This window comes from Rhinolophus hipposideros (genome assembly GCF_964194185.1).
Source record: "Rhinolophus hipposideros genome assembly, chromosome: 21".
Taxonomy (NCBI): Eukaryota; Metazoa; Chordata; class Mammalia; order Chiroptera; family Rhinolophidae; genus Rhinolophus; species Rhinolophus hipposideros.
In genome coordinates, this window is record NC_138067.1 from 19,914,188 (window position 1) to 19,931,070 (window position 16,883).

Consider the following 16,883-nt stretch of genomic DNA (forward strand, 5'->3'; position numbering starts at 1 on the left):
TAGCTTGTTTTTCTAAGTCCTAAAATTCATTTTCTTTTCCCGCCTCGTTTCCAGAAAAATAAATAAAAGTGAACACATCACTCATTTAAGACGAGGAATGGAATTTAGGTTGCGTTTTTCTTTCTATTTTTATGATTAGTTAGAATTTTCCTGGGAACGCCGCCAGGAGGGCATTATGGTGAGATAATGTCCTGTATTTAATCAGCACTGCAATGGCGAACTGCGTTCTGTGGGGAGAAGCTGAGTTAACGCATCTTTCTCTGTCCTGTCTGTCTTAGGATACGACAGGTTAGCCCAACATGAAGACAAGGCGGAGAGGTGACAGGGCTCCAGGCCTGTGTGATGGCCCCGTGGTGGACAGGATGCAGCCGTGACTCAGTTTCTTCATGCAGGACCCATCAGTTCTGAGAGCTCTGCAGCCCCCAAAGGAGCTGAGTGAGAAGGGTCCCAGAACGGACCAGAGTGACAGACCTTGGTCTCACATCCGGAGGACACGTTAGCACCTTCATCTGCAGCTTTCAGACATCTGTTGGCCTGGACATACTTCTTGCTTTCAAGTGTGCATTTCTCCACTTGGCAACCCAAACATAGTGCGTGCGGGGAAAGCAGAAGGCTTCTGAGTGAACCTGGAAGTCAGCAACAGGTAGGACCAGATTCACTCCTTAACTCTGCGTGTGCGTGGTCATCCGGAGATCCCCAGAACCTCTGCCAGAGGTGACAGGTAGTGGTTTGGAGGATTCAGTTGTTCTTGTTTTCCGAGATGGCTGGTCCATCACTGAAGGATGAAAGAATCCCTGGCAGTGGTAAAATAGAGAAGGCTATCTTAGAGAGATGTCTTAGAGAGATGTCTGAGAGGGATGTCTGAAAGGAAGGAAGAAAATGAGCAAGGGAAAAGGAGAACGGATTTATCGTCGAGGAATGGATGTAGATTGACCTTTCTCTGCAATTAGCACTGGTGGCTGTGACTGCAGGAACGTGTGGGGCACGCCGAGCCCTTCACATTTACTGTTGTCCCTATTAAACGTGGGGTCTGTGGGAACCGTCTGTCCAGGTAAGGGCGGTGGAGAGAGCAGGATGCCCCAAGCAAGCCATAAATAGCAGGGTGAAGACAAAGTGTTTATTACTTAGCCTCACGAAGCCCATATAAGTGCCCTCCCAGGGTGTGAGAGAGCAGGAGCCTGTGTGAGCTAGCCCACGTGTGTCCCGTGTCCCGGGAGCGGGAGTCCCAGACCCGCCGTTTGCGCTTGGCTTGATTCTATGAAGGCGGCTATTTGATGGAACGTACTGGAACAGTTCATAGCCAGCCCAGCAAACCTTATGTGGAGACAGAGCTTTCTTTTTCTCTTTCCTTTTCCTGTTTGCAGTGAGAATGAGGCCTTTCTCTTCTCGGCCCTTTGCTCTCCCCAAAGTTGTCTCACGAGGTCATTGCCAGCTGACAGTCTTCCTTTCAGTGCAAGGTTTGGATGGAAACAATGCTCTTTTTTCCGAGGGGCTGGTGAGGCTCTGCGCCTATTCCTGAGCAGGCTGCTCAAAGTGTCAATGGGTTATTGTTTAGTAGGGCTGTTGGTTTCTGCAGACAGTTCTGTCTATGTGATGCAAGACTTTATTCTTTTATGTGCGCATCTGTATTAGTACATAGATAGATATAGATAGATAGGCACACACATACACAGACAGCCCATCAGTACTGAGCAGCAGAAAGATGGTTGGAGGTCATCGTGTTTGGTTTCTAGCCACGGTCAGCCACTCACTAACTGTGTGTCCTTGGGCAAGTTACTTACCCTGTCTAGCTGGGCATCAGAACCTTCAGTTCAAACTCAACTGTCTATAAGTTACATTTCAAGCATTCTTTAACGCTGTGATTGCAAGGTATTACATTACCATGTTCAACAGCGAGCTGAAAAGCGCTTTCTTTGAATAGCTTCTACATCTACCAAAATGATTTCACAGAACAGACAGGGGTAGATGCGGAATGTTCTATGGAATCTCCTGAATACTGAATTTATTGGTTGGCGAAAGTGAATGGGAAGTAGTGAAAAGTTGAAGACATCTGTGTTGTCAAGTTCTAGGGTCTTGAAAAATCCTTATAGCTGTATCGCGGATGGTCAGCTACAATCATCTTTGTCAGCAGTGGATCAGATTTTGAGAATTAAGAAGCCCTTTCGAAAGCTGTATATTGGGAATGTCTGAGGGCCCAGCTCTGCAAACAAACTCTTTCGTCTGATGAGGATGGCCACTAGATAAAAGCAATTCATCGAAACTAAGGTGGACTCTTTTCGATCATCGTTCATAATGATGAAATATGATGATGTTGTCACATTTTAGAGGTCTCTGAGGAAACTGGTAGGATAGTGACGGCACTTAGGAAGGTGTGGCCTCTGGGAGGCTAGGTGACCTCTGGCATAGCCAGCCCCGGGCTGGCACTGGCTGCCTCTGTAGAAATGTCACCAGCATAGAACTGTGAGCTGGACTTCCAGGAAGGTAAGTCACTAACTAGACCAAGAAAGAGGGATCCCCTGGGGTTCTGCCAATAAGCACCGTGAGACTCACAACCCTGCAGCCAATTGCCAACAGCTTTGTAGATCTCCCTGAGGTGGTCTCTCCCAGGCTGGCCACTCAAACCCTTTGCAGAAGGGCCTGACACTGCTGTCTGCCTGGCTAATGGTCTTTACTGCTCCTTTAACCTCCCTATTTACCTTTTTTCCTTCTGTTTCTCTACAAACTTTTATTAAACATATCTTATGGGGCAGGCACTCTGTGAGGCACACAGAACTCAGATACTTAAACAAATGGTTCCTGAGCTCAAAGTATTTTCTCCCTCATGAGAGAGATAGTAAATAGAAAAATAATGACTAATATAGTTTAAAAAGAGTTATGGGCACTGAACTTGGAGAGCAGAGAGTAGGGAGTGGGGAGCTTGAGGAAACATTGCAGGTAGCTGTTGATGGAGAGGGGGATGATATTCCCAGCAGAGGAAACATAGTCTACTTGGGAATCATGGATCGCATGTAGGATTTGGGGAGGAATCGAGGCTGGAGATGAGGTTGGGTGCCCCTAACCTCAAAGCAACCATAGCTTGGGTTCAGGAATTTTTCTTCATCCTTAAATCCTACAGACAATTCCCCAGGTTTGGACATTGGTGAAGGGAATCTCCAAATCTTGCCAGTCATTAATAAAATATTTGATGATCATTATTAAATGATCAGTTTCTTGGGAGCCAGTCTCTCTGGGCCTGCTTCTGGCTCTCTCTGGCTATACCCCACCTCCTGCACCTCCACTATGGAGATTAAGTGGTATGACCTCTTTTCAGGACCTATGTAGGACCAAGACTCTCCAATGACTGGCCAGCACTATAGAGATGAGACGACAGAAGTTAGAAGCCCAGCCTTCTTGTGATAAGACAAGCTCCTATTAGTGGTTCTGTCTTCTGAAACTAATGTGTCAACAACGCTGACCTCCTGAGCTTAGACATTTGACTATCTTGACCTTTAAGACCTACTTGATAATATTTTAAACCGCATTTCATTACCTGGATTTCATTACCTGTTCCCACTACCTACCCTGAATTGCCATACTTCCCAGGACCCGTACCCCCTGTTTGAGTGTGGAGCCCTCATCTTTGTCGGTCCCTCATTCCTCCCTTACTCTTCTCCATGCCTAGATTTGACACTGAGACAGACTTCACTTAGGTGCTTCCCCTTGTATTCTAGGCTATGTGTGATCACGGAGATGGTAAGTACAGGTTTATGAAATAAAAGAAATGAAAGTCTGGCTTGGTTGATAAACATTTTTGTCCCTTACAATTTTAAATAGTTCCTGATCTTTGAACCACATTAAATATCATAATGTATTAGAATTTGGCAACACTAATTTTTACTACTGGAAAGAGCCCAGACTGACATGAACAAAGTAATCTTGTCCATGAAAGAAGATATATGAATGTCACTTGCTTAGAGAGTCCTATGGGATTCTTGTCTGTCATCCTCCATTTTTAATTAGAGCTGTAACTGTCTCTCAAGGGGCATCTGGAGGCTTCATTAAAATTTCCAGCTTCCCTATGATATATAAAACTGGTGATGTTTAAAATCTTGGCCATATCAAAAATAATAGCAAGTTGAGGAAAATGTATCTTCAGGTAAAGTGCGTTCCCCTTTCATTCATAGAGGACCCAGACTTACCTGCAACAAGCACAAAAACAGCACCCTTTCCAGTTGGTACGTTTGCTTCATGTCCACCTCACATTTCTGAATCCTTGTAGCCTTCATTTGCATCTTCATAACCTGTTGTTCAGGACCTTTTATGACCATGAATATGGCTCAATGATGCTTCTTGCATGATTCTACCGAGCCTGGGTTCCTCCATCTGTAGAGAAGTAGTCGGCTGCCTTGAGAGTGGAGGGCACCACGGCCTATCCAGCGAGCTGTTCTGAGGTCAAACCTATAGCTATCGGTAGTGTCCCAGAACCTCTCTACTTCCATTCAAGCTACCATCCAAACCAGTCCACTGGTTAGAGCTTCCAGCCTTGGTACCCTCGCCTCACCAAAGAACTACAGAGTCTCTTACAGTGTCTGTCACCTGTGAGTTACTTCACAAACCCACAACAGGACCTTTTGAGATGAACCAATCTTTCCAGGGTGGGGGCTAGAATCATAGCCCTAGACCAAGGATTCCCAATAGTGATACTCTTGATACCTTTTTAATTGAAATTTTTTATGGAGATAATTGCTATTGGCATTTTGAGCCAGATAATTCTTTGTTGGTGGAGGGGGATACTTAGAAGCATCCCTGGCTTCTACCCGATAGATGCCACCTCTGTGACAACCAAAAAATGTGCCCCAACATTGCCAAATGTTCCTGGGTGGGGCAGAGGCAAAGGCACCGCCCAGTTGTGAACCATTGCCCTAGACCTAATGCAGAATAGATACGTAGAACTGGAGCTATGTGGCTTTTCCAGTAGGGGAATATTTGGGTATTTTTGTTGAATCTTCTCTAGCCTATAAGAAACAGGAAAGCCAAGATGTGACCATGAAGAAAGTCACTTACCCTAAGGAACCAGAGATATGATGTAGAGGGAAGCTAGATTTCCTTGTCCAGCCTTCTCATGCTCTAGTGATATACTTTGTCTATGCTATCTCAAGGGGTCTAATTAATTTAAGCCTATAATAAACTTTGTTTGCATCTTTTGCTGACTTAGGTGGGTCCAGTAAGACAAGCTTTTTCAGAAATGCTCTTTCTTCTGTCTCATTTGGCCATTGCCACAGATTCTAGTAAAGTTGTGATGGTTCAGAAACTGTGTCATCATTTCTCAATGTTTTTATCACACTTCATTTCTAAGAATGCCTTTATTCTAACAAGCTCATTTAAATGAGCGTTGACTAAGAGAAACAGTTGGGCCTGTGGAGATCTGTCCAGGCCCACTACTTCCTTCATGCCTACAAAGCATAGTCTCCCAATATTCACTGCAGAATCTGCTTTCATCTTGTACCAAAACAATGAAGGTAAATTAGTGGGAATAAAATGTAAAATGCATTCATTCAAAGCGAAGTCACTGATTTGGAAATTGTGCTAGTTACCATGAGATATTTAGAGACAGATAAGACACAACTTCAGAGTTCCAAAGCTCTTTGTTAGTAGTACAGCAAAAATGTGGATGGGAGCATTTATAATACAAGTCAGGGGTCCTACAACCTAAGTGCTGTAGGTGTTCAGAACAAGGTTACGGAAAAGAAGGGGGGTTCTTCACATTCCAGCTCTTTGCCTGGTTACAGATTCTAGAATGCATGTGTAAATGGCCCGTGAGAATGCTTCATTTCCCTTTCTGACAGGATTGGTACAAACCAGTGAGTCAGGGAAATATGGAAGACCAAGAACAACCAGGTTTTACCAAGGCATTTGGCAACATGACAAATTACAATCTGTGTATTTATCTCATGGGGGAAAAAAGATGAGGTATGAGTTTGTTAGTAATTGGTTGATTGTAGTTGGTATCAGTGTGAAAGGAGATTCCTGGTGCTGTGACATTAAGATTTTTAGTCTCAATCCATGTGTGATTGTCATGAAGTCATGTGTTGCAGAGTAAAGATCGCAACAGATTTTGATGGGCTGAGGCAATGCACCAAGTCAAACAAAATGAAGTATAACGCAAGAAAATGGAAGGTCTTGTCTTGGGTCCAAAAGCCCATCTGCACAAACACAGGGGGAGGGGGCCAGGCTTGGCAACAGATGTTGAGAAAGGATTTCTTTTCCAGGTTTTGTGTGTATTAAGAATCATCCAGCATACTTGTTTAAAATGTAGGTTCCCAGGTGCCACCCCCCAGGTTGTAAAATTCAACAAGTTTCAGGTGGACCCAAGAATCTACATTTATTAAAGCTTCAGGGGTCATTCTGACATAGAAGCTCCGTGGGCCATACTTTGCAAACCACTGTCTTAGAGGTTTAAGTTAATAGCAGGAGATTCAATAGTTGTACTGATCAAAGTGTAATGAGGAGGACAAAAGAGGTAAGAACCCTGCTCTATTGTACTAGGCAGAGCAGATATAAATAATTTACATTTAATCTTCAGCCACAACCCTTTAAGAGACAAACTGTAAACAGGGAGGCAAAGGGACTCAGAACTAGGTCGTGTAAAGAGCAGTGAACGAACTGGTAGTGCCTAGCTCAGAAAGATCAGAGAGAAGAAGACAGGACAGGAGGAAGGTTGTTGGCATTAGGGAATTAAACTTGTTTTGTGGGACCTCACAAGATGACAATAGAACCAGTGGGCAGGAGCTGCCAAGGAATCAATTTTGGCTCAAAATAATGACCATCCTTCTCCGATAGTCAGAAGCCTTGGAGGTATTCAGTCATGGACTGGAGAACCTGTTAAAATGATTTTTTTTTTTTTTTAGGAAGTTGGGTAGTGAATGGAAGGGTGGCATGTTGAATAGATGATTGGACCCAGGGAAAATTTGTTTTTAATAGGACAACACAGAGTATGTGTAGGTTTCCGAATAGAAATGGATCAATTAAAGAAAGATATGAGAGTGATGGGGCAGGTGCACCATGGGTACAGGAGCAGGAAGAGAGAAATAAATGAAGGAGTAAGGGATTGGAGGGACCTGGAAGTGCTGGGCTCTAGAGCTCAGGAAATGTTTGCGGTGGAAGCAAGGCAGACTAGGAGCAAGGAGGTTAATGGTTAAAGGTACAAATCATTTTATGGTGGAAAACAGGGTGCCATGCAAGGTACCTTAAGATAATGCGATAGACAAGTTGATGGAAGTTCATTCCAATCACAGTTTCAAGAAACAAACGGTTAAATTTTTTGCCGGTTAAATGGGGTTGGTGGGAGTTTGAGGAGTGTAGGAAAGGTGTGGAGTAGCAGGTTTGGGGAATTTGCTGAGGAGTCAACAGCCATCCATGACTGTCTATTGCACTGTAGTACTTTGTATAGGGTACAGTCAACTCAAGTTGTTCATGTTCCCAGCAGTGTTGAGCAATCCAGAGACCAGCGTGAACATAGCAGGTAGCTGGGAGTCACCTCGGCTGGGAATCAGCATGGTGAACCAAAGAAAGGATACAGGAGCTTACATTTCAGACTCACAAAGATTGGTAGATTTCAAGCTTTGACCTGTCAAGGGCAAAGCGGGTTTTCTGCCTTCAGAGCCTTTAAACAAGCATCTATCTACCTTAAACTTAGAAACCCCAGGCCCTAGAGATATCCAGAAGTACCCGAGATACCTGAGTTTCATTTCAAAGATATCACCTTCGTGCACACATCTTTGTCATTATAGAGTTGGGGCTGTTCTGACTGTGCAGTATGTTTCTGGAAACTCTAGGTTTTTATTATCTGTGCAGTATGTTTCTGGAAACTCTAGGTTTTTATTAAGCCTTGAGATTCTAGCAAGTAGGCAGACCCTATGGCCACTGTAATTTATGTTAAAAGATATAAGCTATGAAGCTTTTCATACATTTTCTCCCATTTTTCTCATTGACTTCCGAGTAGATTTTTCAATACATTTATGGAAAACAATGACTTTGGTTTGCATGAAACTTACATGGTTGACACAATTTGAAAACTTCACCATACCTGTCTTTGGCCTTGAGCCCATTTGATCCAGAAATCTCTTCAGATAATAGCTGAATCCCTGGGACAAGCCTGTCCAAGTAGAGGTCTTAAGCCTTGACCATTTGCTTCCTCGTTGTTTTTGCATGATCAACTTTTAAATATCTCGTAAACACTGGTAGAAACACATTATTTTTTGAAGCAGATTTCTTGCAAGGTGAAAGGTTTTTTGTGTTTGTTTGTTTGTTTGTTTTATAAAGGAGTTCTATTATTGGCTAAAATTGTGGGAGAGTAACTTTATTTTTAAGAATTTGGAAAGACTGAAAAGAACCAGGATTAATGCCTCTACTTTTAAAAAGTGAAAGGGAAGTTTGTAATGTCCTAATCTGGAACTTTACTTGGGAAAAAAAAAATCACCAAATCATTTCTAGAATAATCTGTAGTGAATACAGTGTTTGGAACTTATATCACTTGACAGAACAAGTCCTGTCAAACTGATTCATTTCCTACCATGAAAGAGTAACAAGATTTTAGTAGATTTAGGAGAAATGATAAATATAATCTATATTTCATTTGCAAGATGCTTGAACATGCTCTGTCTAACATCGTGGTCGATAAATTCAGAAAACTTCGGGATTGACGTTAGACGTCCAGGGAGCAATGGAGCACCTATTCTGGGGTCTGGATTTAATAGCAGAGCCTTTTTGAGAGGCCCAGCAACAGGGGAAAAGTTACCTGATCTGCTTTAAGAGGAAGAAATGATGGTAACTTACTCCAAAAGGATCCTCGAGTCCTGAAAAATTTATTTCACCTGTTTGCCATTCGTGGTTTTGATTATTCAGATATGCTCAGAAGATCAGTTATGAATATATATTTTTATAAAATAAAATAAATGCTGGCTGCTCACAGTCATTCATATACCCTGATTGTACATCCTTCTGAAAATTCCCCAAGAACTTCCTGACAAAATCAGTTCTCAGGCTTCTCTATCACCAAAGGGGGGCAAGGGAATGAGAGGAAACAATAACTCTGAAAGCAGGTGAGATGTGCAGAAATAAATCTGTCATACTCTGTAAATTCCAAAAGGGAAAGATAACTTCTGGAAATTCTATCCTAGCGTAAGACAGTCTATTGCTACAAATGGTGAGGACAGTACATTGATGATTATTGCTTGGCTTTACATATCCCCTCTGCTATGGGGAGCCCAAGCACCCTAATAAATTGTTGTGTCATTTTTAACTATTAATCTTCACAAACCGTTCCCTCCCCCCAGGAAGTCTGGAGGGTACTTGCATTCTTCATATTATAGTAACTTTATGGCTGGAATTAGACACATGTATATGGAGAATGTTTGTCCTTGATAATATTTCTTTATCTCATTGCCCTTATTTTCCAATATTAATATATTTAACCCAGAGCCCAATAATACCTACAAAAACAATATTGTAGAATTCTTTAAGGCTCTCTGGCCCATGTAGTACCTCCACAATTATTTGATCTTCACATTCCAGCCTGGAAGTGCAGACAGGTAACTAGTATCAGGATAATATTAATCGTTGCTACCATGTATCGAACACCAGCCATGACCTGCCAGGCATTGTGCTAAACACTTTACATCTACGATCTCATTTGATCCTCAAACAATCTTGTGGGGTGTGTACAAGGAGAAAATACACTGCAAGCATTAAGTGACTTGCTGGAGGTCATTTGGCTGTTAGTGGTAGAGCTGGGACCAGAACCCAAGTTTTTGGTGATCTTTCCACTCTCTAAGTTTTAAGAAAAGATCTTGATTCTTCCAAGTAGTTAAGGAATTCTTTCCTATATTTATTTACTTTTCTATATGTTCTTAATCTGTTTATTGATTTATATATTATACATGTTATATATCAGTGGGAGGTGCTTCCATCTCTAGCTTGCAGTCCTGCTTCATGCCCTGACTGTAAAGCATGTCCGTCCTGAGCTACCAGCACCACCTCTCCGATGTCCTGCCCTGAGCAGATTAGGAGACAGGTTCTATGTTGTAGGTACCAGCAAAGGACTTTCTGTTCTGTGGCCAGTTTTGACAGAGGGGAGCATTAGGTAACTGATACAAGCGATTGTCAAATTCATCTTCTATTATCATTATGCCATGTAAGCCCAGCCCACACGCTTGTGGAGACTGTTTCTTTCAAAAAGGAATGTTTTTAAAATAAAGGACCAGATCTCAGAAAAACACTCAGTGGAAGACCAAAACTTCACTCATTCATTCGGTCGGTCAGTCAATCTCCGTCTAGCACATGTCTATACCCAGAACTCTTTTCATCCTGGAATCATTACTGGCAGTCCATGCTGTCATCATCATCATCATCATTCTCATTATCCTCCTCTTCACCATAAGCACATCACTGAGTACCAATTAGCACTGTGGGCATTTATGGAGATGTGGGTAGTGTGTAGTCCATATGGTGCCTACCCTTGGGGAAGCAGGCAGGGTAACTGGTAACATGAATACAAATCTATTCATAAATGCATATGTATCTGCACATCATCACAGGTATTGAGTAGTGAAACAAATGGATCTTATTGATGTTATTTTGGCGCCTGGCTAGTTATAAACTAATCCAGGAAATCTGCCTGGAGAGCGGAATATGAGAAGCAGGGTGAGGTCAACTCCAACACTGGGCCTGGGACCAGGTCCACGTGAGGTGAGCCGGAGCTAGACTCGAGCATGGGAAGAGAACTTCCGACACACCCTCTCCCAGATCCCTCCAAATTTGAAAGGCACCATATTAAAATGAAAACCTAGAACCCTTCTTTGCATAACTCCCACGATCTTCTATCACCTCTCTCCACCACTTTGGGCTTTAGTTTGACAAACATGGATAATAATTGGATAGGGTAGAATCCAGGACAGCACCATCTCTAGCCCACAGCAGAGAGTTTGGAACCTGTGCTCCATTCTTAGTATCTTGTACTTTAATTCAGCCAGGGGGTCCCCCGTAAATATTCATGGAGATAAGAATGACACAGAAACTCTCAACACCACTTGGGTTTTAAAATCGCAAAAATCCTGTAGTGACCAGCAGAGTTATCTACTTAATTGACAACTCAAAACAGTGAGTCTTTGGCCGCCTATAACACTGGAAGTTTAAAATTAGAACTGGTACAAAAAGCTTGTAGAAAGTTCTGGATTCAGCATGTCTGAAGAGGATTAAGTTCCTGACGTGCCTGAAGAGACATATCCATAACTGGACCTCCTCAGCCAGCCACCCTTGACAGCTTTGTATACTGAAAAGGGCTCCAGAAATGAACCTTGTATCTGAATTCTCTCTTTACTGGCTGCCAGGGCCGTTTTAACGGACATAGTGCTGGAAATATTTTTCAAGAAATAGGAATGAATGTGAACATTGAAGACCGGTACTATTTTAACATTGAAGGTCTCTAAATCTCTAGATTTTTCTAACGTCTTCCAACAGGATGCTGTGTTTCTGATTTTCTAGATAACTCAGTGGTAAATGTGCCCATTCAAGCACTATGGCCTCCCAATAGAGTCCCACCTATATCCATTTGGGGGATTATGAATTCACACCTGAGTGATGATTACTTAATGGCCTTATTCTTGCATGGCCTTCCCATATGTCCTTCCACCTCAGGGCTCCACCCCAAACTACAAGGTGTGCGAGCCTAGGATATGACAGCCTGGAGTAGGAGGTGGGAGAAAAAGGGCGAGGGGCGAGAGTCCACTTTCTACCCTTTGGCCCAAGCGAGCCATTCCGTTTGATTTCCCCCGTTGTTTCACCCCCTGGCCTCACTACCTTCTGGTCCACTTTTGAGGCAGTATACGGGGACATCGTATCTCCACCTTTCTATATGAATAAAATAAACAGTTTGAGGCTCCATGTCTTTATTCAACGTTTCCTCTAAACTTTGGCTCTTTGGCTGTGTGCCCCCGTGCACCAAAAAAGCTTTCCGGGAGCAGCAGAAGCCCAAAGCCCCGTCACATAGTACCACGTGTAAATCAGGCAGGAGGCACCTGCGCTAACCACTGCCCCTCTCTGTCTCGGGGGTCTTCCCAACTCCCTGGTTCTGGGGCTGGAAGGATGCTAAGAAGCCTCCTCCTCGGCCTCTGACAGAATGAGGAGCAGCAGCCCCAGCAGCAGAGCAAAGCTGAGGAGCCAACTGCATGTGCTCCCTCCAGGCAAGGCCAAGAGCTGCTGGGATCTGAGATCCTCTGGGGAAGGGAGGGCAACCCCGCCTGCAGCAGTGATGGAAACGTGGGAGGAAAACTGGAAGAGGAGAGACGGAAAATAAATAAATAAAAAAGGCATGTTTGACCAAACCCCCAACACCTAAATCCCCAAGCCCACTGGAGCAGGAAATTGAGTGGCTGGACTGAGCAGTCTTGCTCTCTGCCCTCCCCCCACCCTTGGCCTGGAAGGTTTTCTAGGCCTCCCAGACTTCTTTTTTTTTTTTTTTTTTAATTTAGAAATCTCAAATCTATAGAGAAAGAGGAAGTGAATTTTTAAAACAGTGAAGACTCACTGGCCCCTATCTGAAAGAGAATGAAGGAGGAAAAAGGCTTGTTGAAGGAAAAAGAAAAGCCCCCCCCCCAAGAGTGTGTGTGTGTCTGTGTCCAAGATAGTCTGCAAGGAAAAAGAAAACAAAGGAAAGTGTGACACGAGAAAGAGAAATAAGTGGAAGAAGGCGTGAGTGTTGGGGGAGGGGGCTGGGGCGCTGGAGAGGCGAGAGGATGGATGCCGGAATGCAGGCAGAGCTGGCTGGGAGGGAGGGAGGCTGCACACGTGTGCGAGAGAGACAATGATGTCAGCATTTCCTTCTGGATTGGTCACGTGGCCCTTGCCAGGTAAACAGACTGGAAATAGACTCCATAAAGGCAGCGCCTGCGGGGGTGGGGGGGGGGGTGCTCTGGCGCTTCACCCTTTCCTCTCTGCTGCGTCCTAAACATGCGGGTTTTCATGTTTGTGACAAGGTGGTTTCCGAATCGAATTGTATTTTTATGGGCCCAGGAATATCACTCAGGGAGGGAAAGCTATTTGCTTTTATAATTAGCTCAAGGAGTTTAAAGACATTTTGATTTTAAAGAAGAATGGAGATGGAGATGAATGTACATCTAAGCTCAGATGCTGTGGGTGTCTGGGGTGGGGGGTGGCTTATCCTCCCTGGTCTCCTTGGGAAGGGGGTCAGATGGGTCTAGATTAAGGATGGATTGGAAGGCTGCAGTTTAGAATGAAAAGGATCAGATGCTGTGATGATCAACATTAGGAAAAAGAAAATGCTAACAGACTCAAGGAGAATATATTAAAGGAGTTTGATACAGCTCAGTATGGGACCATGATGCCACAGGGAGGAATTGAGACTTCACAAAAGAGATTAGGTGAAAAAAAAAAAAAAAGACAAGTTACTATGACTTTCAAGCAGAGTTTTGGTTGTTTTTTTCCCCAAAATGATATAATACAGCCCCCAACCGAAACATGGCAGGGGCTCGGGGCATTTTAGAATGGCAAAGGTATGTCAGGCGACTTTACCTGAAAAAGCAAAGTAGATGGAACAGGTAGTTTTTCCATCTGAAAAGCTCTAGAGCCCAAAACGGTTGGGGGTTCAGGGGAAGTATATGGCTTTCTGCAAATTCCAGGAAATAGAGTCTTCGTTCGCATCTATGATGAAATAGCTTATTTAGGTCATTCTTTGAATAATTTTGAATTGAAAGAATCTATTTTATTTTGGTCGTAATTTTCTGTGTCCTTGTGGAAATTTGGCCTAAGCCAAATAGGAGGGAGAGTGACGTTTGTCTCAGTTTTCCAGGGTTTAAGGGGTTCCTGGGATACAGTTTGAAATCTAGGACAGTCCTGGGCAAACTGAGACCAGTTGGTCACTGTAATGGGAGGCCTAGTCTAGTCTAGATAGAAATAACAAGAGAAGTCACCCCTATCCTGAGGCGCCAACCAACAAAACACACGCAAAAACCTTTTTCATTCATTTTCATCTAGTTTGTTCCTCTCCCTCCCCTGATTTCTTTCCTTCAATCTCCCTTGATCCATTTACAGCAGGGACCACTCTGAGACTAATTTGAGTATGTGTGACTCTGTACTTGGACTTGGAGCTGGCAGAGTTCAACTAAGTTGAACAGTGGGCTTTAGTTGCCCCCTGGGGAAAAAAAGGAGGGGGGGGAATGTTCATCTTTGCTGCTTCTGCCCCCACGCCAATTTCCCTTATTCGGTGGAGAGAGGGAGAGTCCATCAGTGCCACAAGTGTACTTTCAGCCCTTGGGTTGAAAGATAGATATTTGATACCCCTCTCCCTTAACAAAACACGTCACTCTGACAAGACTCCCCGCCCAGAGTTATTTTTGCAGCATTATGTAATTGGATTGCCTGGTCAGGAGTACTTCCTTAACAAGGCTTTCAGCAGGCCCTCTGTGTGGGCCTGGCCAGTCCTGACCACTTACACACACTGGCTTCAGGCCTGGTCAGACCAGCTAAACACATAGAAGAGACATCAGCCCACACCACTCACCTGACCACCACATCCCCTTGCTGCACACCCCCCCAGAGCAGTGCTTCAGTACTGCTGGCATACGTGGAGGCCACAGTCATCGTAAGGTGCTCCCATAGCCAAACCTCAGCAGGGACAAAGCAGGCTTTTTGCTTCTGAGGGGGTTGCAGGCCTGCTGCCACATATCCACTTCCCTGCCCCCACGGCCAGGAGACCCTCCAAAGGCCAGCCCTTTGAATGTTGCTGCCCTCTCCCCAGTTTTCTGGATTTCCTCATATTTGTTCATGAGTAATTGGTCATCTGATCATCCTTTCCTGTTAGCCCTGCTGACTCATAGAAGTGAGGAACATGTCTGAGCTTCAGACAGTAAGAAAATTACAAAGAAAAAAAAATAAGGCCTGGTCTGAACTTCCCCCTGGTATAGCCAGTACAGGCCTGCAAATCCAGAGGTACACTGGGAATTGTTTAAATTGTTTCGGGGGTGATAGTATGTCTCTGTCATCTTGGGGGCTTGTTCACACTGTTGTATTTCTTTGTCATTTCTGTCTTTTAGCCTTTAGAAAACATCTGTCATGACTTTCAGTGGCACGTCTCCTAGCCCTGAATCCAGCCCTGAGTCCATATCCAAACCAGAGCACCTTTCCCAGAATATTCTTCTTTCCTTCTCTAGCCCATACTGTGCTGCGTATCTCTCCTTTATTTTCCCATGGGTCCTTGGTTCTCCTATCCTTGACAAGAAGCAGACAGTGGCTGATGGAAGGAGAACTGACTCTGGGTGGCGAACACACAATGGGATTTATAGATGATGTAATACAGAATTGTACACCTGAAATCTATGTAATTTTACTAACAATTGTCAACCCAATATATTTTAAAAAATAAAAATATAAAAAAGAAGCAGACAGTGTACTAGAAATAGCTTTAAAGCCAGATGGAACTGGGTTCAAATTCAAGCTGATCCATTTAATAGCTGCGTGATCTTAATCTCTGGAGCTGACATAAGAGTAATAATACCAGTTTCCCAAGGCCACTGGGAGAATTGAATACAGTTACATACAGGTGTCAGGGAACTAACACATAGTAGGTGCTCAATAAATGTAGGGCCTTGGGGGGGGGGGGAGGGAGGAAGAGAAAAGAGTCAGTTTGCCAGGCTCCTAAGAGCTAACCCCCATATCCTTTACTACATCACCCATCTCCTGCAGGTTTGCCCTTTTTAAGGGCGCTGAATTGAATCTCAACATCATTGGTGGGGGGAGGAGGGCATGAGAGAGAAGGAAGAGGTATTCTTCCTCTCAGGCTCTCAGCACAGAGTGCCAGGGATAGAGACCCCCCGTGGCTCTTCCTTTTGGGGACACTTCCCTGCCTGAAAATCTGGTCCCCACCTGCCTTCTTACAGTCAGGGTTTCCCTGTAAATCCCTCTATGCTGAGCACTGAGTTCAATGTATTGATTTTGATTTTGCCTGTGCCAAGTTGCAGGGGCTACCAAGTACCCAGAGCAAAGGGACAAGGGACAAATGTGGCTTCTCCCAAAGTGTCCACCTGTGTGAACCTTGAGTCTTTGTGATAAAGGAGGGTTTACTCCTCTCTACAACAGGAACTAGTAGGAACCCAGAGGTTAGGGATCCCAAGGGCAAACTGAGATACAAACAGCCACAGGCTAAATAATGGAGGAGACAAAGCAGGAGAGGTTCCCTGAAGATGGGAGTGGTGGTGGGCAGAGCCGGCACCCAAGGCACCTCTTGCCGAAGTGCACAAATGTCAAAAGACCGTTATGTTGGCTGTACCTGGAGGTGGGTAGGGCGGGGTGGAGGAGAGCCTGTGGGAGCTCGCACCACTGTTCCAGTTGGCAGGAAGCCCTTCCCTGAAGACTGTAAGTTTAACCTTTAGCATTCAAGTGTCAGGGCTTAAGTGTCGTTGTGAGCAAATCTTCCTGCTGCAGCGTTCTGACTGCGGGAAGAAGGGTCGACACAAATCTGCCTGCTTTCCTTTTTCTCCCCAGACAACATGAGAGGGAGGGCGGCGTGCAGAACCAAACCTGCAGACACAAGCGCTGGAGTAGGTCCCTCGCTAACCTTGAATATCCACTCCCACCTCCTTGGACAGCCCGTTTTCTGGTCGGCCTCAGTGGCCAGCAGGGCCCCAGGGGGCTGTCCACTCCCAGCTCTCTGGGGGGCAGCAGGTGCAGAACAGCCCTCTGGCCCCAGGCCTCAGCCAAGAGCAGCTGCCCGAGAACTCCGCCCCATGTCTTCCTACAGTTGGGTTCAGGGCCCTCAACTACCCCCGCCCATCGACAGTACACCCCCACCTTGGTGCCCTGCAGGACACAGTTGGAGCACCTATGTCCTGGAA

General features: G+C 44.6%; 1 protein-coding gene across 1 annotated transcript in view; it reads left to right on the forward strand.

The window, feature by feature from the left end:
• The first annotated feature begins 526 nt into the window (after nucleotides 1-526).
• Nucleotides 527-16,883, forward strand: part of ZFHX3 (zinc finger homeobox 3) — a 270,690-nt gene continuing 254,333 nt past the window's right edge. The window contains exon 1 of the mRNA XM_081032306.1: nucleotides 527-643. The gene's annotated coding sequence lies outside the window, so the exon portion shown is untranslated. The remainder of the gene's footprint in view (nucleotides 644-16,883) is intronic.